This window comes from Cebus imitator, unplaced genomic scaffold, assembly GCF_001604975.1.
Source record: "Cebus imitator isolate Cc_AM_T3 unplaced genomic scaffold, Cebus_imitator-1.0 Scaffold326, whole genome shotgun sequence".
NCBI classification, from domain to species: Eukaryota; Metazoa; Chordata; class Mammalia; order Primates; family Cebidae; genus Cebus; species Cebus imitator.
This window is the reverse complement of record NW_016107641.1, coordinates 265079-291530: the sequence shown is the minus strand read 5'-3', so window position 1 is coordinate 291530 and position 26452 is coordinate 265079. Positions and strand designations below refer to the sequence as shown.

Genomic DNA, 26452 nt, shown 5'->3' with positions numbered 1-26452 from the left:
TTTTTTTTTTCAATTCTGTGAAGAAAGTCAATGATAGTTTGGTAGGGATAGCATTGAATCTATAAATTATTTTGGGAAGTATGGTCATTTTCACAATATTGATTCTTCCTAACCACGAGCATGGCATGTTTTTCCATCTGTTTTTGTCTTCTCTTATTCCCTGGAACAATGGTTTGTATTTCTCCTTGAAGAGGTCCTTTACATCCCTCGTTAGTTGTATTCCTAGGTATTTTATTCGCTTTGTAGCAATTGTGAATGGGAGTTCACTCATGATTTGGTTCTCTGTTATTGGTGTATAGGAGTTCTTGACATTTTTTTCATATATTTGCGGACCACGTGTATGTCTTCTTTTAAGAAGTGTCTGTTCATACCCTTTGCCCACTTTTAAATGAGATTCTTTGTTTTTTGCTTATTGAATTGTTGAAGTTCCTTATAGATTCTGGATATTCGACCTTTGTTGGACGTGCAGTTTGTGAACATCTTCGCCCCTTCTACAGGTTGTCTGCCTACTTTGTTGGTACTTTGTTTTGCTATGAAGAAACAGTTTTGTTTAATTAGGTCCAAAACTTATCAATTTTTGTTTTTCCTGCAATTTCTTTTTTGTTTTTTGTTTTGTTTTGTTTTTGAGATGGAGTTTCACTCTTGTCACCTAGGCTGGAGTGCAGTGGTATGATCTTGGCTCACTGCAACCTCTGCCTCCTGGGACCAAGCAATTCTTCTGACTCAGCCTCCTGAGTACCTGGGATTACAAGTGCCTACCATCACGCCTGGCTAATATTTGTATTTTTAGTAGAGACAGGGTTTCACCATGTTGGGCAGGCTGGTCTTGAACTCCTGACCTCAAGTGATCCACCTGCCTTGGCCCCCCAAAGTGCTGGGATTACAGGAGTGAGCCATCTCACCCGGACTTGTTGCAATTTCTTTTGGAGACTTAGTTATAAATTATTTGCCAAGGACAATGTCCAGAATGGCATTTCCTAGGTTTTCCTCAAGGATTTTTATAGTTTTGAATATCATATTTACATCTTTAATCCATTCTGAGCTAATTTTTGTATATAGTGAAAGGTAGGGGTCCAGTTTCATTCTTCTGCATATGACGTAGGGAGTCCTTTCCCCATTGCTTGTTATTATCAACTTTGTCAAAGGTCAGATGGTTGTAGGTGTGCACCTTTATTTCTTGGCTCTATATTCTATTCCATTGATCTATATGCCTGTTTTTGTACTAATACCATTCTGTTTTTGTTACTGTAGCCTTGTAATATAGTTTGAAGTTGGATAGTTTGATGCCTCTGGCTTTGTTCTTTTTACTTAGGAATGCTTTGGCTGTTCAGGCTCTCTTTTGGTTCATATGAATTTTAGAATAGTTTTTTTCTAATTCTTTGAAAGAACACTGGTGCTTTGATAGGAATAGCAATGAATCTGTAGATTGCTTTGGGCAGTACAGCCATTTTAACAATATTGATTCTTCTGATCCATGAGCATGGGATATTTTTCCATTTGTTTGTGTCATCTGTGATTTCTTTCAGCAGTGTTTCATAGTTCGCCTTATAGAGATCTTTCACCTCCTTGGTTAAATGTATTTCTAGGGTGTGTGTGTGTGTGTATGTGTGTATTGTAAATAGAATTGCATTATTGATTTGACTCTCAACTTGAACATTATTGGTGTATAGAAACACTATTGATATTTGTTCATCGATTTTGCATCCTGAGCCTTATTATTATCCAAAGTGATTTATCAGACTAGGAGCCTTATGGCAGAGTCTTCAGGGTTTTCTAGGTATAGAATCTCACATCATCAGAAAAGAGAGATAATCTGATGTCTTCTTTTTCTATTTGGATACCATCTATTTCTTTCTCTTGCCCGATTGCTCTGGCTAAGACTGCCAGTACTATGTTGAAAAGGAGAGGTGAGAATAAGCATCCTTGTCTTGTCACATTTCTTCAGTGGAATGCTTCCAGCTTTTGCCCATTTAGTGTGATGTTGGCTGTGGGTTTGTCATAGGTGGCTCTTATTATTTTGAGAAAGGTAAGTAAAAATCACAATGTTATACCATCTCACCCCAGTCAGAATGGCTATTACTAAAAAGTCAAGAAATAACAGATGTTGGAGAGGTTGCAGAGAAAAGGGGATGCTCATACACTGTGGGTGGGAATTTGAATTGGTTCACCTACTATGGAAATTAGTTTGGAGGTTTTTCAAATAACTCAAAGCAGAACTACCATTTGACCCAGTAATCACATTACTGGGTGCATACCAAAAAACAAAATAATTTGTTCTACCAAAAAGCACATGCATGTTCTTCACAGCACTATTTACAATAGCAAAGACATGGAATCAGTCTATATACTGTGAAATACCATGCAATCATAAAAAAAATTACTCTCATGAATGCAGCTGGTGACCAATACCTTAAGGAAATTAACACAGTAACAGGAAATCAAATACCATGCATTCTCATTTATAAATGGGAGCTAAACATTGAGTATAGATGGATAAAAAGATGAGAACAGTAGACTCTGGTGACTACAAGAAGCGTGAAACAGGAGGGAGGGTGGCAAAACTACCTGTCAGGTATGATGCTTACTACTTCAATAATGGGATCATTCATACTTCAAACCTCAGCAACACGCAATTGACTCATGCAACACATTTCCACATGCACCCCCTGAATGTAAAATAAATGTGAATAAATAAATATTTAAGGGGAGAGAGAAAGAGAGAGAGAGAGAGAGAGAGAGAGAGAGAAATGGGAAACAGAGGACAAGTGTAAGAAACTTAAGGAAGTAATTAGAAAATTTCTTAGATTGGAAGAATATGTGTTTCTACATAGAAAGAGTCTACACAGTGTCCAGCACAATGTATAGCAGAAACCCCATGAAGCTGCATCAGCATGAAGACTTAGAACACCGAGAATCAAAAGAAGATCCTAAGGCTTCCAGAGAAAAAAACTGGAGAAGAAAGATAGGTTACAAAGAAAATAGAAATACAGGACATTGAACTTCTCAGTAGGCATTCTGGAAACTTGGATAGTTCCAGTGTGTAACAGTGATATGCCTTTAGGGAAAAGACCAAGAAGAAACAAATCAAGCTGGGACATCAATGATAGTCTGAGAGAAGACAAGATCCCCAAAGCATAGCCAGGCAGGATGGCGACAGATGGAGTCCAGGCCTGCTCAGACATTGGTAAAATGGAAGTTGCCTTTTGCAGGGGATTATTTGACTTGGGAGAAGAGCACTGGATAAGATAAATGTGGACAATGGATGCACCTTAGGAGACTGGAACTTACTAAACTCATAACTTTATTTAGTGGGATTTCCCAGAACAAAAATCTACAGAAAGCTACTAGGGAAGGAAAAACAACAACAAAAGAACAGGAAAGAAATTTTGCAGAACAGACTCAATAAACATCATTTACTTTCTTTCCCTCAGCTACCACCGGATCTCTGCTTTGGATTTTGACAACAGTAACCTCAATGTGGCTTTCACTAAATACAAAAATCTGGGAACATTGCTTTGCCTGGATTAACTGCCCGAGTAGCTGAGGATTTATTTGCCTCTGTTTTGTAATTTCAATGGGTACCAGAATGGTGCTATAATTAAAAGTCCAGAGTTTCTTAGAGCCTTGGGATTCCCTTCTGTTCTCTTCTAATTTTGGAGTCTTCTATGGGGAGAAGCTTCTGTTCTCTTCTGACTACTTTTAGAGTCTTCTATGGGGAGAAGCTAAATTGCTCACCAGGGATGCCAGGTGCATGAATAAAGGGGCAGTGGTTGACCCCAGGGAGCAGTAGCCTCATAGCAGCAGGAGCTGGACAGTCCCCTGGCTGCTGACTCCTCCTCCAGGACAGCCTTGCCTCAGTTGACCACAGGCTAAACCATGAGAGGTTCAGAGATGAAATGAACACCCAAGACCTCCTGCCCTTGCAGATGCATTGGAAAGAGCAGCTGAAGCCTTGTGTCTCTTCAGTCTCCCCAGGGAGCAGGAGGACTCCCTGACTGGTGAATCTGGGATGGACACTGAGGACAACATTGTGCCTTGTCACCTCCTCCTGTCCCGCTGCCCTCCATGTGAGCAATCAGGACACAGGACCCCCATGGTCAGTGGTGGCAAGCCCCCAAGCCCCAGCAGCTTCACTTTCATTGCAGGCTCACTCTGTAAGTCAGACAGCCTTCCTTGATTGGGAGATCAGGGATCCAGTAGCTTTCAGTTCGTTCTTCTGTCATCTTGGAGAGCTCAGGAGGTGGGAAATGTGGAGGAACTCACCCACTACATGCTGTTCTTGGACAGGAAGTGATACCTGACTTCCACTCACATTCTTATTGGCAAGAGCTAGCCACGTGGCCTCCACCAACTTCAAAGAGGGCTGGGAAATACAGAAGAAGGCTACAGACACTTGGAAATACAGAAGAAGGCTACAGACACTTGGGAGGGGAGCATCAATCATCCTTGCCACCATCTGACTGCACAAGACAAGCTCTGCTGTCCTCACCTTGGGTTCTCCAGATTTCCATGGTTTCCACCTAGACCCCTGTACCTGGGCCCCAGCCGGGATCCCCCTCCTGCATCTGCTCATCCTCACTGATCTTGCCTCGTTAGTACCCCATATCCATCCTTCTCTGCAGTCCCATGATCCTGCTGTAGGTCAGGTCCCTGACACTTCCTGCCTGGGAAGTGTCACTATGACAGCCTCCTTCCTTACCCCCTGCCTCAGCTCCTCACTTTTCTGGTTCCCCTGCCTGAGTCACCACCGATTTCTCTCTAAACATAAGGCTGACCAGATTCCTCCCAGACCTTGAACTCTCTTGTGACTCTCAACAACCCAAGGCTAAAAGGCTGAGTCCAAACTTTAAGAAGTCGTGTCAAGCGCCACTCCTGCCTCTTCTGCATCCCTTCCCGGATGGTTCAGGAATCATCCCTACAGAGCTTCCTGCAATTCCCAACACATTTGTGCATTTCCTAATTCCAGGACTTAGAATTCTCTTCCCTGTTGCCTGCCTGGTGAGCATCCTCTGCTTTCAGGAGTCAGAATTCAGCATCTCTCCCTCTATGAGGATAGTTATCATGAAGCTGACTGCATAATTAATCATCCAGACTGGGGCACTTCTGAGAATGACAGAGGTCACTAAGTGTGAGTGGGGATGGTCCCAGGTACACCCTGTCCATGAGCGCCCAGGCAGAGCTGATCTCTCTAGGCTGTATGTAGCCAAGCGTGTCCCCATCTCCCTTAATGATTACCTGCCTCACATGACTGTGAGCCCTTGCAAGTGCTCCAGTGCCCATCAAAGAGAAATGCAGATTCCTCACCAAAGACAAGAAGACCTGGGCCTGACCCTGCCACCTCCTGCCTCTCCCTGGCTCTGGTCTGCAGCCTGTACCATGAACACCTTAAACTCACTGCTACATGGCCCCCTCGCCTGCCCTTTGATGGCTGGCAACTAAGCTTCATTGTGTCCCAGCAGGCCTTTCTTCCCCAGATGAGCCCAAACACCTGCCACCGTCATACCCGCCCAGCTGGCCCTGCCTCCCGTCTTTCCTAGAGCCACCCTGCTAGAAACCATCGTGTGACTACTTTATCTGCTTATGGGTTTATTGTCACCTTGCCCACTGGAATACAAATTGCACAGAGACGGGTAGGGGGGTGGTCGGTCCTGCAGCTTGCCCTCTGAGTTGCCAGGACCTGGAGCTGGCCCTCTGATAGACACTCCCAGAACCTCCCCAAGCCAGGAGGCCTCCCTGCTCCACGTCCTCCAGCCCCTGGGCCTGGCTCAGCCCTGCCCATTCATGAATAAATGGAAACGAGTATCTCAGGAGAAGCAAGGCGTAGCTGGGATGGCCTGGAGCCCTGTTCTGTGGCTGGGCCTCGGAGCATGGTCCCCAAGGTGACCCCACCAGTCTGTGCTCTCAGGCAGGCTCAGCCAGGAACACAGGCGCCACAGCCACACGCATTCCTTGTCAGACGCAGATCCTCCCGGCTGCACCATAAAACCCTAACTAGGCACATAAAAGCTGCCTGCCAGCCTGCCAGGTGCCTCTGCAGGCTCCAGAGAGGCGCTGATGGGCCCCCAGGGTGGCAAAGGTCCAGGACAGGATGGCACCACAGCCGCGCAGGGACCCGGACACCTGGCTCCTGGACATAAAGAGGTGTCTCGGCGAGGCTGTGGGTGGTCCTCTTGAAAAACACCAGCTGGCTGCCCTCTCACTCTGAGGGCTAGGAGACCTGGCATCATGGAGGGTGATTTAAAAAATGATGTTTAAACCTCAAGATGCACGGTCAAGGTGCATGTTACACACAGACACTGTGCTTGCATAGTCAAAGGTCATTCAAGGTCATGTAGCCACAGCCAGCTCCTCCTCCATCCATTGCTGTCTGGTCAGGACAACCACTCTCCCTGCCTGCTGCCCTCCACGGACCTCCTCCGGGTCTGGAGAGAGCCTCCTTCAGGTCTGTGTGAGGCCAGGTACCACCCCCATGAGAGCAAAGGGCTGTCATCTTTCGAATCCACCTCCAGCTAGGGTGGCGGCTTGAGGAGAGGGTTGATGACCAACTTCCAAGCTTTACCTCATGCACCAACATGTTCAGTGCCCGGCCTCAGCAAGGACCCAGCCCCATGCCTCTGCCCATAACGGTGCCTGGGCCCCTGAGCTGCCCATGAGGTCACTCCTCTCCCGCAGCTACCAGATGCCACTGCCTCCTCCTTCTCTCCCAGGGTTCTGATGCCGTGGTCCTCCTGTCTGTGACTGTCTGAAGGCCTCTGAAGGCCGGGAGCATCCTGACCTCCCGCTTTACCCAGACACTTGCAGTTCCTGGAAAGCTCATGCTGGCTCCCCTCTCTGCCTTCGTGTCTCTGAGCCCTGCCTGCAAAGCCTGTCCTTTGCTTGTGCTGCTTCCTTCCCAGCTGAGTCACCACCTCCAGGAAGTCTTCTGGGCCTCTCCATTCAGGCCCAGCTAGGGTCCCCCAGTGAGAGCCCTGCCACCGCTGCCACCTCCCACCTGCCCCTCTGTCCTCACCTTGTGCCCTGAGCTTACCTTTAGTCCCCAGAAGCTGCCATGCCCCCCCCACCAGCTTTGGACACCCCTGCTCTTAGTTTCTTCATCCCCAGAACTACCTGCCCCAGTGCTCAGCTCACGGAAGGCCCTCAGGAAGCATTTTCACATGGATGTTGAAGAGAAAAAACTCTCCAAGTCCCACTGGGTGCAGTGGGAGTGCAAAATCAGGACTCCAAAAGCCCTGTGAGCCTGGCTTAGGGAGGCAGGACCAGCGCCTCCCTACCTGCACCCAAGGAGTGTTCCAGCATCTGCCCCAGCCGTCTGTCGTCAGCAGGTGGCATAGAGCTTATCCTTCCTGCCAGATGCCACCTCACTCTGACTACTCATGATGAGGGGACAGCCCAGCTGCTCAGCAGAACTCGTGGAGTCCTGGGGTTAGGCCAGGGTGCTGGGGTGCAGAGGTGACAGCAGGGCCACCTGGGGGAGGCTTCATCGGCCACATCATGTTGGGGCCACCCATTCACCCATTCCATGAAGCCTCACAGTATCTCACATTTCCTGACACCCCAAATGGAAGCCCCTCCAGCCACCAGGAAGAATGCACAGAAGCTGATGGGTTCAGAGAAGGAGCATGGCTGAGGAGCCCATGTTATTCTTAATTTTCACGCCCAGGTGAGTCATAGCCAGCCATTTGAGCCCACGTGCCTTACAGGGTGGGCCAAAAGAAATCCTACCCAGACCAAACAGATAGCTATAATAACATGCAATAACAATTACATGCAAAAGGATACGTGATACAGGAAGAATCTATAACTGACTATTTAGTCTAGGGAGAGAGACGTCACAAGGTTTAGAAGTATCAATGACATGAAGAATTAGACTTGATTTTATAAAAGTGTAAAACTTGACACAGAAAAAAATAAACTGAGTAATATCACTATTTGGGGATAGCAGTTTTAAATATGTACAAAAGCTCTGCAGTTCTTTGTTTTTTTTTAGTAAATTATTTGTCAAAGCCAAAATAATTATAAATATAGAAAAAAGGTATTTAGGCACAATGATGTTATTTTTGCTATTGTTTATAATATGTAAAAAATGGAAAAAACAGTAAGGGAAGATTGGTTAGCTGAACCATGGCAAAGCTAACCAGTGAAATATACAGTCAATTGTCTGAGCATAGTGGCTCATGCCTGTAGACCCAGCACTTTGGGAGGGTGAGACAGGTGAATCACTTTAGGCCAGGAGTTCCAGAACAGCTTGGCCAACATGGTGAAACCCTGTCTCTACTTGAAATACACACACACACACGCACACACACACACACACACACAATTAGCCATGTGTGGTGGTGCACACCTGTAGTCCCAGCTAATTAGGAGGCTGAAGCACAAGAATTGCTTGAATTCAGGAGGTAGAGGTTTGACGTGAACTAAGGTTGCACCACTGCACTCCAGTTTAGGCAACAGAGTGAGACTCTGTCTCAAAAAAACAAAAAGAAAGAGAGAAAGAGAGAAGGAAGGAAGGAAGGAGAAAGGAAGGAAGGAAGGAAGGAAGGAAGGTCAGTTAAAATATGTTTTAATATCTATTTAGAGGATGCAAATGCTGTTTTGTTACGTGGATGCATGGCATCGTCTGATCTTTTACTGTAACTATCACCAAACCAGTGTATACTACACCCTTTAGGTGATTTCTCGCCCCCCCCACCTTCCCACCCTTCCAAGTCCCTAATGTCTGTTATTCCACACTCTATGGCAATATGTTTTTGAAATTTTATTTGTGATATTTAAAAAAATGCTTATGTTCTAACACTTAGTGACAAAAAGAAAATCCATATCTGTCACCTACAGAAAGGTCAACTGCATGAAAAAGAAGACATTCACAGAGAAAAGATGGAAGAGACTTGAACCACCTGGTAATGGTAAGTTTGGGTGCTACAGAAAGAGGATTCGTTCTCTCTCTGCTTTGGAGACGTTCCATGTATTGTTCAATGAGTTGTGAGTACATTTATAATAAGGAAGCATTTTTTCAGCCCCCTGCGAGTTGGTATTTTTCTTGATGGCTCTGACGTGGGAGTGCAGGGGCTAATATAGCACCACGGGTGTGGTTTTCTTGGAGTCCCTGGTCACAGAGGGCACCCCTGAAAGCAGGGATGGACACCAAAAGCTGTACTGTACACTAAAATGGGCAGAGGGAAGTAGCAAGCCCCATAGAGGAATGCATATTGAGAAGCACTCTGTCTGATGAATTGTATCTGAAGTAGAAACATGTGATAAACACTAGAGTGCTAGACTCGGTAACAAACAAAGTTCACAAGGAAGAAAATCAGGGGAAATCTAATAGAATTCCAGCTGCTTCGTATAGAGCTGAAACCATCTCATACTTCAGGTTCAAACTAACCAAATGAACGTACTGGGCTAGTTCATTTAGCTAGTTTGAACGTGAAGCAAGGGCATCAACGGCAAAGTGGCACTAGAAGAATCCACCAGGAGTCTAGTTGGCTTTGCAGGGAATTGGCTTTAACTATAAGGTTGGCTCTGGCAGCAGGAACGATGCAGAAGCTGAGGGGCTCCTGTCCCGTGGAGCCAGCAGCAGCCACAGCCTGACACAGGCACTGCGGACCCAGAGGGAGAGGAGGCCTACCCCTGGAGTCCTTCCCAGGAAACAGAAGACTCAGGTGGCAGCCCCTCACTACCTCCCTCCTGAGGCTTTCCCCAGCCCACCTTCCAAGCCCCTCCCGATGCCACCTCTCCCTGCTGACTGCCTTCCCCACGGCTCCCATGTCCATAGAAGGCACCGACCGGCAGCCTGGCCATCTAGTTTCCTTCGCAGTCTGTTTCACCCTGTGTTCCCCATGTCCAGCCCACCGTGCTGTTTACTCCTCCCTGAAAATAGCTAAATGTCAGAGAAGAGCATCAGTGCATGCTATCATGAACAGAGGGAGTCCCGGGAGGCAGCACCTGGCATGGGAGGAGGAGGGAGGGGTATGTACAGAGCTTGGCCAGGGAGGGGGTCATCATACACACACGTATGGGGGCCGATCAGCACAGCAGGAGGAAGAAAGGAGAAGAGGGGTGGCTGGGGGCTGGCGGCTAGCGGTCCCACAGCCCTGAGTGAGCAGCAGTATGAGTATGGGGGAGTCAGGAGCCAGGTTTGGTGGGTGGCTGGGCACTGCCACAGCCCTCCCAGAGGACCTGGCTTCTCCTAGGATGGCCCGGGACGGAAGCAACCAAGGCTGAGGCCGGAACACACAGGTGGAGGCCAGAGTGTGGGTTTGATCTCTGGGTTCTTCACCCAGCAGGTAGAAGAGCTGTTCATGCGATGGCCTTGGGTTGTCTTCACACTGGAAATGGGGGTGTGGGAGGATATTGTCCCTGTGCAGGCCACGGTGGGACAGGAAGAAACCAGCAATGCCAGCCCCGGTGGCACTTACCGTAGCTTTCCTTTGCCCAGGCCTGCGGGTTTTCTGAAATGCGGGATGTTCGGTGCTAAAGCCGGGAGGATTCAGGGCAGACGAAGATGGTCACCCTGGCCTGGTGATGAGCCAAGACCTGCACGTGCTTTCTCAATCGTTTGCTCTTCACAGCACCCCGAGGAACAGTCATCATTATCTGCATTTTCCAGCAGAGGAGCCCGCCAAGGCCTTATACCTGCATCAAGAAGCTGGCCCCAGAGAGGCTGACCCCAGAAGTGAGCCGGGCACAGCAGCCCCAGCAGCTAGAAAGGAGGCAGCACTGAGGCAACAGGCAGGAACCCCAGGGTCTCCAAGATGCAAGGGTCTCAGCCCCCAGCCTGACTCCACAGCTCTGCCTGCTGGGCCCAGACAGCACCTGAGCCTGCAATGGGCAGGGCAGGTCCACAGGAGGGGATCAGGGCTCCACTCGCAGAGGCAGAAGCACGCAGATCACAGCATTGCTTTAGCTAGGATGGTATCTAGCTGGATGTGAGCCTGCCAATGCATCCCTGAGTCTGACCTACCCAAGGCAGGAGGTGGGGTATGGAGATGGGCCATGGGGACAGTGGAAACGTCAGCAAGAAACCAGGTAGGTCCCAGGAGGCCAATATTGTGAGTCCTCTGGACTGAATAACACCGGTTGGGAGACACTCCCTATCCTGGAACCCATTCATAAAGGTGGGAAGGAGTCAGGGGATGTACTGAACTTCTGTGTAAACAGTCAACGATGGGACAAAGTGAAAACAATCTTCTTTAAAAAATGTCATGCTATAGTCATAAGCAAGACTGGTTTCATAAAAGCTGGGCTCTGTTCAAGGGATATAGAATGTACTGGACATTCATCATTTCGCATGTCCCAAATAACTCACCCTTCATCAAAGAGAACATCCCTCCGCCACCAAGAGCCACACACCCCGCTCCACAATTGATCCAGACTTGGGCACCTGCCTCATGCCAAGCTAATCAGTCCACCTCTGGCACCCACAAGCTGGGCTGGCAGAGAGTCAGGCCTTTCCTCTTTGGCCATAAATCACAGTGGGGAGGGCCCAGAGATGCTGAACTCATGACCACCATATATCCACCCGCTTCACGATTTTGTCATAGGAGAGAATGATGCTGATACCCGAGGCCAGAAGAAAATGTTTATGGCAGTAGTTGGCAAACTACAGCCCACAGGCCAAATCCAGCCCACCATCTTTTTTGATATAAAGTTTTATTGGCACACAGCCATGCCCATGCATTGACATATTGCCTATGGCTGCATTCATAAAACCATATGGCCCACAAAGCCTGTGATATTGACTCTCTGTCCCCAGAGCAAACATTTGCTGCCTGTGGGTCCACATGACAGTCAGAATGTGGACAGGGCTACCTCATACATCACTCTCACCTTACAGCAGCCAAGCAGTAGTTACATTGTCAATTAACAGCAAAGCTGTTTTCATTCTGAAGAGGGAGAGAAGGGAGAAGAAGGAAGGGAAAGAGAGAGTGAAGAGGAGAAAGGGAGAGAGAAAGAAAGAAGAGGCAGGGAGGGAGGAGGAGAAGGGGAGGGACGACGGGAAGGAGGAAGGGAAGGGAGGGAAGGGGAGGGGTGAGAGGGAGGACAGGAAGGGAGGCTGACAATGTGGAAGTCTCTGCTTTGAGTTTTCTGCAAGCCTAGCTTACCACTCCCTCTAGGCAGTTTTGTTATCTCAGCCAATCAGTCCTTCATTCTCAGTGGTTCTAGTTTAGGTTTGGCTTCTGTCGTCAGTGATGTCTGAGTAAATAATGGAGGAGTAGCAAGTCCTGCTAGAACCATAGGAAACCGACGATTGCTCAGAGCTGAGCATTTCTGGCTGTGGACTTTACCTCCCTCCTGCCTCATGATCAGGGCTCAGAAGGGAGGCTGAGGAAAGAAGTGGGCATAGGGGCTTCATGTCATCGAGGGCGCCACTCCCAAGCATCATGGACCCCTTCTTCCCTTCCCATGGTCCTGGAGCAAATTCCCCAACTCTCAGGCACCTTCCATGGGACAGACTGTCATCAGCCAGGGTCCCCTTATGAGCCTGGGGCAGAGGACAGCCACCTGCAGGACAGCACTACACAGGGCCATCTGGAGCAAGTCCCATTCCTGGGGGAAGGAAAGGGCTGTGGAGGCAGGGGGGCTTCTGAGAGGGCTCCTGGGATAGACGAACTTGACTCTGGGACTTGTGGGTGGAGAAGATTCAAGGACATGTCAGGCTGAGAAGGGCTGAGGAGGCCCGTGCTTGGGAGGAAGGAGTGTGTGGGCAGGAAATGAGATGACACGCAGGTGCCTGGAAGAGGCGTGGAGGAGGGGCGGGGACCATGTGTGGGGGTCTGACACAGGCGTCATGCCATGGAGAGGAAACAGCAGGAGGATGGGGGGGACACCTCTGTGGTGAGGAAGATCGCCCTGTGGCCTTGAGAAAGGAGACTGAAGGTGGTGGGACAGGCTTGGGGACCAGCAGCAAGAGAGTATCAAGACCTGGATAAGAAAGCGTCCATGTGCAGAGCAGGCAGAGGGGGAGCCCCGAGATGCTTCACAGGATGGCAGCTGGCTGGGACGAGGTGAAAGGAGGGAGGAGCCAGCCATGAACCTTCAGCTCCATGGCACCATCACAGGAGGGGAGCAGGCACAGAAGGAGGAGCAGGTGATCCCTGGAAGCGAGCTTGGCATCCTGGAGCTGCTGGGGAATGCCGGCCTGCGGTCTGGGTGGAGATGCCGGATTGGAAAGTGGATGGGGACGTTCTGAAAGAGAAGGCCCAGAATAAGCAGGGAATCCTTAGCTCAGAACTTAGCAAGAAAGTGAGCTGCCAGTCCAAGAGCCCAGAACTGAACCCTGCCCATAGCTTCGAGAGGGCTTTGAAGCAGGTGTGGGAAGAGGGCGACTCCAGCCCGCACCTTGACTGCAGTCTTGAGAAGGGCCCTGAGCTCAACCACAGCTGAACCACTGACCCACAGAAGCTGTGAGACAGGACCCGTGTGTTATTTTGAGGCATTGTAAGTTTGGGGATAATTTGTAACTAAAACAGGTCCCCTCTTCCCTCACCTTCGTCTCTCCTCCTCCTCCTCTTCGTTCTCCCGCTCCTTTTCTTCCTCTTTCTGCTCCTCTTCCTCCTTCTCTTTCCCCTCCCTCCTCCGCCTCCTCCTCCTCTCCTCTGCTGCCTCAGTTCCCTTCCATTAGAGACACGTGTCTCTGTGTTCCAGGAACCTTGGCAGCAACAGCCATTGCTGTTGCAGGAATAACCTAACATTATTCCCCTTCAGCAAGCTGAAGAGCGGGGCTCTCACCACCAAGTCTGCTTAGAGGAATCCTGGGGAACAATGACTAATCCAGCTTCGGGTTTCTCCTGGGATTCACTGTGACTGGGGGAAGGTGTTAGGACTGGCAAGGCCATGAAGCAACCCCCTGGCATGGCACTTAGCCGCTCAGACAGGCAGCTCCACTGAGCATCATGTGTGGTTTGGGGATAGGATTCCTCCACAGAAAGGAGAGAGCTGTTTCAAAAAGAAGGCAGGAAGCCATGCAGCCAGGCAGACAAAACAGCTAGCGAGGGGTGGAGTGGCAGGAGGGGGCTGAGGGAGACTGGGGCAAGGGGCCAGGCTATCAGAGCACCCAAGGCAGAGTTCCAGGATGAAGGCCTGCCTGGGGCAGAAGGGAGAGCCACCGTGCTCCAGAGCTAGAGCGTGGGGGAGAGGAGAGACGGTACATTCCACCTGCCGCTCAGATGCTCAGACCCCATGGAGAGGCGGCAGGGTGGAGAGAGCCACTGACAGCTGAAGTCACCAAAAAAAGAAGAGATGGTGATGCCTTCCAGGGCATGGAGTGGGCACCACTCTGGCCAGCACCGAGAGCATGACTGAGGAGGCCAGGCTCAGAGGGGTTCCTGGACGTCTTCCCCACTAAGTGACCCTGAGCAGTCCTCGGCCTGTTCCTTGTCTGCACCATGCGAGGTGAGGGGCAAGGCAAGGACTGCAGCTGCTGCCACCCCTTCCCTGCACCGGCAGCCCCATCTCCCCAGGTGGGAAGTGCCCGTGAATCTCAGGAGCCAGTGGGCACGGCACCCTGAAGGCTGGCACACTCACTGGGCCCATGTCTGCCAGGCTGCAGGGCCCGTTTCCTAACACTGCATAATACACGTCCGCAAGTTTCGCAGCTTAAAACAGCACATACATGTTACCTCACAACTTCCAAGGGCCTGGAGTTGGGGCATGCTTGGCTGGGCCCTCCAGTCGGGTTCCCGCACGGCTGCCATGCAGGTGTCCGCCAGGCTGCACACCCTTCCGGAGCCCGAGGCCTGCCTCTCCCAAGCCCCTAGCGGCTGTAGTACTGAGGGCCCTGCTTTCCTCTGGGCAGTGATCAGGGCCAGCTCCCAGCTCCTAGAGCCTTGTGATGGGGCCCTGTCTCAGGACACAGCCAGCACACAGCCCTCTCTTTATAAAGGGCCCAGGCCTCCATTCAAGGGCTGTCACCAGATTAAGGCAGGCACACCCAGGATAATCTTCCTTTTCATTCCATCAAAATCAGTTGGTTTGGGGCCTTCAATTACATACACAAAATCTCATCACCTCTGCCATATAACACAAGTGAATCCCAGGAGTCACACACGTTATAGTCAAAGGCCTCACCCCAACTCAGGGTAGAACTGCTGTGGGCGAATGCACCAGGGGCAGAATTATGGGGACCACTTTAGAATCCTGCCCTCACACCTCCCTGCGTCTCGGTCCCTGTTACTAAGTTCTGGAGTAACAACAGGGAGTAAGAAAGACTTGGGTGGGGCGCCGTGGCCCACGCCTGTAATCCCAGCTCTTTGGGAGACCAAGGCGGGCAGATCACAAGGTCAGGAGATCGAGACCATCCTAGCCAACATGGTGAAACCCCGTCTCTACTAAAAATACAAAAAGTTAGCAGGGCGTGGTGACACATGCCTGTAATCCCAGCTACTCCAGAGGCTGAGACAGAAAAATCACTTGAACCCAGGAGGTGGAGGTTGCAGTGAGCAGATATTGTGCCACTGCACTCCAGCCTAGAAACAGGGCAAGATTCTATGTCAAAAAAAAAAAAAGAAAGAAAGAAAGAAAGAAAGACAGACTCGGTCCTCGAAGCCCTTGCTGGCAGGCTGCAGTTGAGATGAGGAGACAGACTGCTCCACACAGTGGAACACATCTGATGGGAAGGCAACACTCTCTGAAATGTAGGGGCCAGGGCCTTTGCAAAGAATGGAGTCTTGGGGGTGGGTTTTGCAGGGCACATATTCACCTGACTCAGAGGGGCCCCCAGGCAGGAGAAATCGCTGGTGTAGGCATTGCCCAGGTTACCATCCTTCAGTGAATCACCTTCACCGTGCCTGCGGTCACTGTCATTTACTTAGCTGTTTTTTAAAAAAGCCTACTCACTCTGTTTTACTTACAAGTATTTTAAACAGAATCTTTACATCTCAAGTATAAATGGAAAACCAGCATTCCTTGTTATAAATAGAAGCTAACCATAAAAATAAATAAAAGAAGCATGGGCTCATGAATTTCTTATGAATCTGCAGGCTGCTATTCCCTGTGAATGCAGGGAATCAGGAAGTATGAGGGGGATGTTAGAGGAATACCAGAAGAAGAATGACATTTTTCAGAAAGGCGGAAAGGGAATGAGGAAGTAAGCAGTTGTCGTGTTGAGACTCACAGCCACTCTGGGTGCCCGGGTCCTGCCGCCTCACATGCAGCACCCGGGAACCAGGCTCAGGGTGGAGAGGTGAGTGTGGCAGGTTAATGAGGCCCGCACCTGGGAACATCGCCTCCTGGAAGGGGTGAGAGAGGCTGCTGGACAGACGAGAAGCTGATTGGGACGTGATCACAACAGGGGCTGTGGCTGCTCCCACAGGCGGCTCTGGAGCTGGGATGGCCCCTCAAAGTTGTCCCAGATTGAGACTAGGGAGCCCAGACTTTTGTACGGCCAAATGGTCTTGGTAGGAGATGCAGTGGCCCTGGGAAAGAGTAGGTATGGCCACGGGCAGGGCAGCTCCTTTAGGCTGCAGAGGGCAATTCCTGGGGAGGGTCCCAGCCAGGAGCCATCAGCAGGCACCACCCTTGAAAGCTGGGAGATGAGGGCCTCAGCCCTGAAGGGCAGAGCTGGGCAGCTCCACAGCTTCCTCTACAGGCCCCCCTCTCTGCAGTTGTGTTCATTTGTTTTATATAATCTGGTCCTACCTGGGAATAGCTTCCCCAGGATGCCTGGTCTCTTTTCCTGGGAAAACCTACAAGAGAAAGGTTAGAGATCAGCACAGTGTGTGTGCTGCAGCTGGGCTAGGGCCCTCGGGTACTCACCACCTCTGTCCTGTGCCACCCGTGCCAGGTCCTCCACTTTGGCTCATGCTTCTGCTGCTCTAGGGGCTCACCTGGTGGGTGGCACAGACCCTCGCCCCAGAGGGTGGTCATGCCCTTCTCCAGCTATGGCTCCTGCCCTTGTCCATTTGTCATCAGAATTGGCAGGGAGGTACCAGGAAATGGTCCAGTAGATCACCTGGATGCTAAGCACAGCCTCCCTGCCCCAGTGTATGACAGCGCAGGGCTGAAGACACGTGCAGGATGGAGACTCCCCTCCTTCCCTCCAGTCTCTAGACGTAGCAGCTGGGAGTGGTTGGCAGCATCTGTCGCTGAACATGAAAAGGGAATAATGTTCTCTGGAAGAAGCATTTCTCCTCTGGGCACCAGACCTTTAGTCCCACCGTGCCTAGCATTCAGGGAGTACAGATTCCCCTGGGCCATGAGTGTGACTCAGTAGCAATGCTACTCCCGTTTCTGTGCCTTGGTTCCTGGACCCATGACTTCTATTGACTGAAATACAGCACCACATATTGGCCGTTGGTTTAAGGTGAGTGCTGTGTTGTGGAGGATGGCCTCCCACCCTCTCAGAGCATCTGCTCCAGACAGAGCTTCAGCCGCATTTTCCAATGCTCTGTCGTGGGGATGTGCCAGCACTGGTAAACCCCATCAGCCTGTGTTCACTGTGGTGCCTCCTTTGCTGCAATGTGAGTCCCTTGGTTCCATCCTCTGTCACATAGGATCCTGAAGGAGGATATCAAATGCTCTCTAAGTTTTGTGGTGCTGGCTGAGGCTCTGAAGGCAAAAACAACAAACCAAACCAAGAATATGTGTAGACTCCAGACCAGGCGAATCGCTGCTCTTTCCAGGGTGGAAAGAATTCAGTTAATCATTGTTCCGCCAAGTATACTGGTGTGCTCAGCTGGGGATGGGCCATATTACAGGCTTGGCACTGGTCTCCCTTGCTGGTTGGCTGGACACTGGAAAGTGGCAGAGCTAGACTGGTCCTGGTCAGTTGGTGCTCATAATGCCATGCTATCCACAACTCCCATTCTTGCCACAGCAGCTCCAGGCAGGCGCTCATTCTGACTGATGACAGAGGCTGCTGATGTCCACTGCAGAGCCAGTCGACGCCTTGTTGTTCAGTGCATCTTCCACAGTGAGTGCTGTCTGGTGGGCGTTCACATGCAATATAAAAACCCTCTCACTCCCTGCTGACTCCTGTGGGCCTATTCACATGCCTTGTCCACAAGCCTCCATGGCCCTGACGTTTCAGATGCTTCCTTCCAGGCCTCCAGTCAACTAACCAAGCCATTTCCCACTGCTCCAAAATCCCTCAGGTCACTTTTCTTTCCATATAAGGTGGATGCCAACTGTACCCCCAAAGCTCTGCCCACAAGGAGGATTTCCCCTCCTTGCTGCTATCTTTCAGGGTCATCCCTGAGTTAGGGTACAGTGCATCAAAAGTCCATTTTCACTTTGCAGCCGTATACCAAGTCTACCTCTCCCTGCACCAAGCTCGGACATTTTCTTTCTCCATCGCCTTATCATAAAAGACCCCCATGTGGCCACAGGTGTGAACTGAAAGAGAAGCACAGGTGCCCAGTGGTAGATGGCATGGAGGTATGAGCCACCTGCTAGTGCAGCCTCATTGTACCCCCTGGCACTACTCATGCCCATCCCAGTGGACCTCTTCCATCTTTGATGAGTTACTGCTGGGCCCTCCCAAGCTTACAGACCATGTAGACATGGTGGATCTACGAGAACACAGCTCATGACAGGCAGTTCTGGCTGCTTGATCAGCTGATGGCCCATGGTTAGGCTCTTCGTCTCAAATGAAACCCGGCATCAGGAGGTGCTTTTCAAAGGGCAGATAATTCACTGCTGCAGAGGGCTTGGGCCTTGCCCAAGTCCCATGCGATGTCTTTCCTTCACAGATACCTATAATACCACAGGTCTGACAGCTCCTATGATCCAAGAAGCTGGGCTTTCACAGCCTGGATGGGTTGTGGAGTTCTTTTCTGCTCTGGGTTCACTCAAAGTTGGCAGCCTTCTGTGTCCTTCTGGGTCAGAGTACATTCACAAGGATGAAATTTGTCATCTCCACATCCCGAAAAAGTCTACCAGGAATTGTTTTTAATTCTTAGAGAGGGGAAGTGCAAGACACAATGTGTTTTCTACTTTAAAGGGGATGTCCCAAGGTGCTCTGGCCACTCATTACCTGATATGGCTTGGATGCCTCCTCCAAATCTCATGTTGAAATGTGACCTCCATTGTTGGAGGTGAGTCTAGTGGGAGGTGTTTGGGTCATGCAGGCAGGTCTCTCATGAATGGCTTTGTGCTGTCCTCACAGTAATGACTTTGCCCTCACTCTGTGAATTCACGTGAGATCTCTTGATTAAAAGAATCTGGCACCTCCTCTGTCTCTCCTTCATGCACCCTCTCTCACCTTGTGACACCTGCTCCACCTTTGTCTTCAACCATGAGTGGAAGCTTCCTGAGGCACCCCCCAGAAGCAGATGCTGGGGTCATGCTTCTTGTACAGCCTGCAGAAATGTGAGCCAAATAAACCTCTTTTCTTTATAAATCACCGAGTCTCAGGTATTCGTTATGGCAACACAAATGGACTAACATACCACCTAATAGTCTCAGTGATGAGGCAGACCCCAGAGTCATCATGGGGTTCATCTCCCGCCCTCTGAAGCGCATCTTACCAAGGTCTCTCAAATATTCTTATTGATTACTGATTCCACTTCTTACTGATTCATTCTGGTTAACACAATGTCATTAATACAGAGGACCAATGTTATGCTCCGTGGAATACCCAGAAGACCCAGGTCCAGTTGATCCCTCATGACAGAGGTGGTATAGTTAACATGGCCCTAGGGCAAGAAATACACATACTAGTAAATGTATACTGGTACCTGCCCCATGAGAATAAAAACTGCTTCTACATCCTTGAATAGGATGAAAAATAACACATTCCTCAGGTCAGAGGTTGCATACCAGATACCTAAGGCCATGTCAGTCTGCTCTAGCCAAGATCCGACATCTGGCACAGACACTGCAGTAAGGGCTATTGGCACATCACTTGGTGAATTTGCAGCCATCACTGCATTCTCTAGCATCCGTCTGGTTTTTTGTAAGGGCCAGACTGGTGAATTAAATAAGGAGAGCCTGTAAATATCACAGCTGCATCCTTTAGGTTTTTAAGGATGGCACTAATCTCTACCGTTTCCCTTGGGACAGGACACTGATTCTGACTTATTCATCTGGCCAGGACGGGGATGAGGGCATAGTTTCAGACGCTTGTCCTTGTACTTCCCTACTACAGTAACTCTTACCCCATAAGTTTCAATTTGCCTTCCCCACTCCTCTAACTCTTGCCCTGTAAGCCAAGGAACAGTGCAAAGTTCTGGCAGCTACGAAGGATGTTTGTTGCAATTCTACATTTGAGGTGTAAGGAAATAGCTGTGGATGAGTCCACAAGCCCAGTGAGCTGGGCTGCACCAGGATTCATTGACCATCTGGTTTCCATAAAATCCACTCTAGCAAGAGAGTTATAATGAGGCCTTGGGTCCTTGGTATCAGTGTCAACTTGGACCATGTATCCATTTATTCTTGAAGTGTCTGGATGCTCCTCTTCCCTCAGATTCAGTGGTTACCTGAGTAAATGGTGATAGGTCCCTTTCGGGAAGGACAGGAAATAATGACCATCTATCCTTGCTGTGGTGTTGCAGGTTCCTTCCTCCTGAGGTCCCAGCCTCTCCTTCATTCAAAGTGTTCAGGTGTAGAAACTGGCTCAAGCCCAGCAAGGGAGTGTGACTGTTTTGGGAATGGCTGCCCTCAGCCTCATTTATCCATCCTTGGATTGTACAAATTGAGTGGTGCTCTTGTGGGCTGCCCATCGATTTGACCCCTAGAGACTGCAGGTTTGATTAAGTATCTTCATAGCTCCACGTGAGTTGGGAATCCTGGCTGCAATCTGACCACACCTCTCATTTGGATAATTGCATCTACTTTGATTTGGACAGCAAAGTACTCCATTATTCTGGGATTCTTTCAACCCCATTTTTGCTAGCCCAGATGAGTAACAATACCCTCTACCCTCAGCCCCAGCCTACAAACAAAGGCCATCCCTGACCTTTGCATGTTGCTGGTGCCCCTCTCACCAGTGGATTTCTTATCACTTTGGTAAATGGAGAATCCTCTGAGTCCTTCCACAGAATATATAGGCTGGTGGTTTTCCAGCCTGCGTACCATTTCTAATCCAGCATGTCTGCTCTCTGAGCCTGTAGTCCATTCCTCTATCACTTACCACAGCATTGGCACTTCATTATTTCAGCATTGACATTTCATTTAGTGAAGGCCATTGCTTTTTCCAAGTATCCAAAGGCCAACCCATAAGCATATCAACCCCATGCCCTCGGGCCCTTGTCATGGTGGAACTCCTGCATCACGGGACGGTGCTCCCGGCTTGACAAACTCTCCCTTATACACTTCCCTATCCAGTCCGCCTTGATTCAGCACCCGTGCAGCCCACCGCAAGCACACTCTCTCAGGTCCTGGCTATACACATTGAGGCTACAGATCCTCCAATCTACAGTATTCTTCCCCTTACTTGGCCCTGGCAATTCCCTGGCTGGGCGAGGTGATGACATAAGCCCAGCTTTCATCTGGCAGCCAGGGTACAGGCAAGGGTAGATTATGAGAGGGGCACATGCTACATCTTTACCATCTTTAAGCATGGTGGACAGAGGCCGCCTCCCCAGGCCCAGAGTGTTCAAGGAAGTATAGGGTTTTAAGACTCTTGAGTACATCCACCAAGATGCTCCCCTCTAAGCCTCAGTGTCCCCACTCCTTCTCCACCAGGGCCTGCCTTTGGCATAACAGAAGCGCTGGGGTTAAGAACGAAACCATCTCTGGAGCTATTACCCTCGTATGTAACATAAGTCCCGGACCCAGTCCTCAGCAGAACTGACTGTAAGCACTGAGGGTTTCTTTAGATGCTGCCCAGAAGACCCTCCAATTATCACGCTCTGCCTTAAATTAGTGTTTCATCCCTCTCAATCTTTTATTGTCTCTCTGCAATGCGTCCATGGCGGTCAACCATCCCACAGTCTTCAAAATTATTCCTTCCCCTGAACCTCTCTAACCCATAAGAAAGTGACCCCTCCAGCTCACCACCACAGCATCAGGCTATGGGGACTTAGCCACAGCATCCTCATTGCCACTGGACGTTAGATGACCAGGGCCTCAGATCCCACCTTACAGCCCACTTGCTTAGATCACTCCTGGCATGAACTATCCCAGGTCGGGTGTCTCAGGGTAGGGCCTCTGAGATAGAAATTTGAGGGCAGGGTGTATGGGAGAGTGCTAGGAGGAAACACTGATAAGGGAGTGGACGGAACAGGACAGCCAGAAGGAGCAGCTAAATGACACAGTGGTATAGAGAGCCTTGGAGGCAGGTGGCCCTATGGAGCACCCAGTCACTGTGTTTGGCTGTCCCCAGAGTGTGAGATGACTTTGAGTGAGGCCACTCCTGTCAGCCTTCTTGGGGAGGCATTCCACTGTTAGCCCTCAGCAGACGGCAGTCCTGGCAGCTGAGGCCATGAACACCTGGGTGCTGGCAACAGGGGGATTAGTTACAGTCACCCGAAGGCCATGGGGAAGGGCCTGGGATGAGAACTCAGGGAATGAAGCTGCCCTAAAATCCTGGGGCAGAAGAGGATGCATAAGAACAGAAGCTGGAAAAGACTCCAGCAGGACAGAGAGGTCAGATGGTTAGGGCTTGAATGCCAGGACAAGGACAGAAGGCTTCATCCATCCTGTGAAGGACAGCAGTCAAAGGTTTTGAGCAAGATTATTTGGGGGTGATAAGGAGACTGTGCAGCCACAAAGGGGCCCTAATTTTCCAAGTGTCCTCTTAGCTGCCTCTCCCATAGACTCCTCTTAACTGGCTGGCTCCGGCCAACTCTCTCTCTCTCTCTCTCTCTCTCTCTCACACACACACACACACACACACACCACTGCCCTCCTCCCCCAAATCGGTTCCCTTCAGATTGTCACTCCCCACAGTGCTGCATTCATGTGTCAGTTCTAAATAGCCCCACTGTTCAGCTTTAACGAGAAGTAATACCAATTCCCATGTTTGCTCAGAGAGCACCATATTTCATCAAACCAGAGCCCATGCCGGCTCAGATTACTGACCGAGACAATGTTCTGTAATCCTGGTTTATTCACATGTCACGGGTATTTTAGCAAAACAGAAATGAATGGCCCCCACCACCCTAGGAAGTAACGGGAGAGTTGGGTTCCCGCCCAGGGGAAGTCATGTTTTCGCTTGCCACAGTTCTCAGAGGAGCCGACTTTGATTCTCTGAGTTTTTTCCAACTTTAGGAAAGAGAATATGGGCTGAGGAGGAGTCACAAAGTGGGTAGTTATTTCCCTATAAAATGTTAACTCCACGGATGGATTTTGCCAGAGCAAAAATGAAATCTGTCATTGATTATAAAGTCCTTTGTGCTTGTTATTTCACAGATTTATTACACTCGGGCCTGGCGGCCTGGGGAGGCCCTGGGGTTCCTGTCTCTAGCGCCCCACAGCTCATGCCCCAGTGGGAACAGGGACTCACTTGCATTGCTTTTGTCCTTAAGGGTGAGGAGCTTTGAAAATCTAGATGAAGAGCTGTGAATCATCCTCCCAGTCTTTGGATAAGAACTTGCAGACACAGACAATAACAGCATAACAGCTCCTCGGTAGAGGTCTATGCCTTCCTCATCGAGAAAACATTCCCTTCCACCCTTCCCCCACTTTTTTTTTTTTTTAGTTTTTGGCCCTGTGTATTAAGTAACAAATTTCCTCTGCAGAGTAAGGAATAGCCAGGCTTGAACTTCTCACCAAAGCTGCCAGCCTGGGTCCACTTTAAATGTGCTACAACTTCTTTCAAACCCACAGTAAATGAAAAGACCAGTCCCAACAATCAATGCAATTCAGTTGATATTATCTCACTTTAAAACCTGGCCAAGAATCCTCATACCAACCTGCCTTTGTCCCCATCTTAGAGTTGAAAACACTGAGGTCCAGAGAAGGCAAGTAACTAGCTTAACATCACACAGCTAAGTAGCAGTGAAAACAGGGACATGAATCTAGTCCCAGTTGACTCCACAGGGTCATGGGAACCCCCCTCACTTCCAAGAACGTGTTGATATGGGACTACAGAACCAGAAAGAGAGTACAGGAGCAGCAGCAGAGCCTGGAGGCCAGACTTCTCACTTAAACGAGGGGCTCCCAGGATTCCAGAGAGGTAATGGGGCTGCCGCAGGGCTGCAGAGCTAGTTAGTATCATACACCGGCTCTGCCGCAAATTAACTGGACAATGTCATGAAACAATCGCTAGGGAACATTTATTTGGGGAGAGGTTCTTGATAAGACCAAATGAGCTTGCTTTTCAAAACTACCCAGGGTTTGCTTTACTTTCTTACTTGGGTGCAGAGCTTCACAACTATGGAGTCTCTTCACTCCTTGCTCATGACTTTCTGAGCTGAAGAAAACCCTGCTACCCTGGAGTCTATGGCAAGGAGGCCTAAAGGACTGAGGGTCCCCAAACTACCTCTCCTCTCCCTGGAGAGAACACTCTCCACTCCAATCGGCAAGTTCAAGACCTCCCTGGGTAACTGAAATGTACGGAATTCCTAGGACCAGGATAATTTTGTAGGAAGCTGTCAGAAATCACAGCTCTGAGGACTTGTCTCCACAATCTGCCATCTCAACTCTTATTTTGAGCTGCGGCCTGAGCTATTAAAAAACAAAACACTCTCGTGGGCAAGCTCCACAATTAGCCTCATTTCTACACTAGAAAAACTGTTCTGCATGAGCTGAAATTGCACAGAGATTGTTTCTTGTCTTAGTGATGCTGTTTCAAGGGCCGTGCTGAGAGTCAGCAAGGATGTGACCCAGTGGTAATCTGAATTGCTTCACCAAACACATTTTTATCCCATCATCTCGGCTACATGAAAGGGGGCCACAGTGCTCGTGTTCAAGACTTTACAGTCCCGCTGTTCAGCAATAAAATGAGGCAAGAAATATTAGCCGTCCCTGGCTGATGCCTTAATTCCTTCCCAACAATGTCAGAGAATCTGTACCCTACAGGTTTTAGTGCCGGCTAAAGCCTGACCCTCAGGCTGGCTTGAATGGAGCGGGAATGAGTTAAGGAGAGCGAGAAGGCTTTAATGGACGCGGATTCCGAATAGCCCAGCTTGTGAGGGCCTCCTGTGGACTCACCCTCCTTTTCACAGGCCTCGATTGTGTATGGCCCCAGCAAAGACAAAACTACCCATGAGCAGAGGTTACCCCCAGCCGGTGCAGGTCAGAGGCATTCTGGGGGAGAAGGGGAGAGGGGGACAGAGGGGAAATGAGGGGCACATGGAGAAGGAGGGGAACAGGGGTGGGAGTGGGGGAAGGGATCACTGAAGGATGGTCCGGATCATTTATAAGGAGTGCTTCACTAAGTCCCAGGCTGAGACTCGATCATCTCACCTCCAGACAAACCATTTTGGAAAACCGGTTCAGAACAAATGGGAGCTAACCTAATGGGAAGCTGAACACACTGTGATCTAATTTTCAAAAGAAATAAAATGCTTCTCTCCGGTTTTCCAAAAGCTGCAGGTCTGAGGTTCAGAAGCTCTTAATAGGATGGCCTCTAATTTGACACTGCAAGATTTTTAAAAATTACAAATGGGTTGTGTTTTACACACCAACACGAGCTTTTTCCAGCAATTTTTCAATTATTGCATTGTGAGCCCTCCAAGAAAAGTAACCATTTTGGCTCACAGAGCCCAAAGTTACCAAGTAAAGGGAACAGCGTGTTCACAAGTTTGCAAATAGTCCTTTGAAATGTAGCATGGATTGTATGTATCTGGGAGCTCTCTGGAAGAACATGGGCTTGAAGTGGCCCTTTTCTTCCCTCCCAAAGGTCCTTAAACTTTTTAGGTGGGTCTTGAGCCCCTTTCTAAGTCTGGAGAAGCTTGTGTTCCCTTTCTTAAAATAATGTTTTTAAACACATAAAATGAAATATGCAGAGTTATAGAGGAAGACAATTACATTAGAATATAGTTATCAAAAATATTTTAAAACAATTTTGCAACATAGTAACTATGTCCTTTTTGTTAAGTACTTAACTAGCAATAGACCTAACTGAAGTAGTACTGAGCAAACATGATACTGTGATAAATCTGCAACCACTCTCACACGATGTGAAAATATCTGTGGATGGTGCCTATCGGTGACAAAGTCACTAATAACACTGTGGTTGGTTGCTTGCATTTATAATATTAGTTAATGGTAAGTTTCAGCTAGAGTTAATGAAAATAAAGATGTATTTTTTTCCCCATCAAGTTCATAGGAGCCCTTGAATTCTATCCATGGGGAAGAAATCCTGCTAGAGGCAAGATAAAGTTCAGGACCTTCTGCCCCAGGGTTAAGCTGAGGGGCAGGGGCCAGGGACTCACTACACCCTCACTTCATTGGGAAGCCTTCTTGGGAAAGCCATTGCTTTCTCTCCTCCTGTTCTGATGCTTTGGACATATTTTGAAAGGCAAATTGAAAGCATGTCTTACCCCTACAATCCTGAAGGCTACATGTCCAAAGATTAATAAGGACCTTTTGATGTTTTCCTTCAACAACTGGAATTACTGTTGCC

General features: G+C 49.3%; 1 long non-coding RNA gene across 1 annotated transcript in view; it reads right to left on the bottom strand.

Moving 5' to 3' along the window:
• LOC119467745 overlaps window positions 1-26452 on the bottom strand; it is a 47203-nt gene that overhangs the window by 19776 nt on the left and 975 nt on the right. The window lies entirely within an intron of this gene.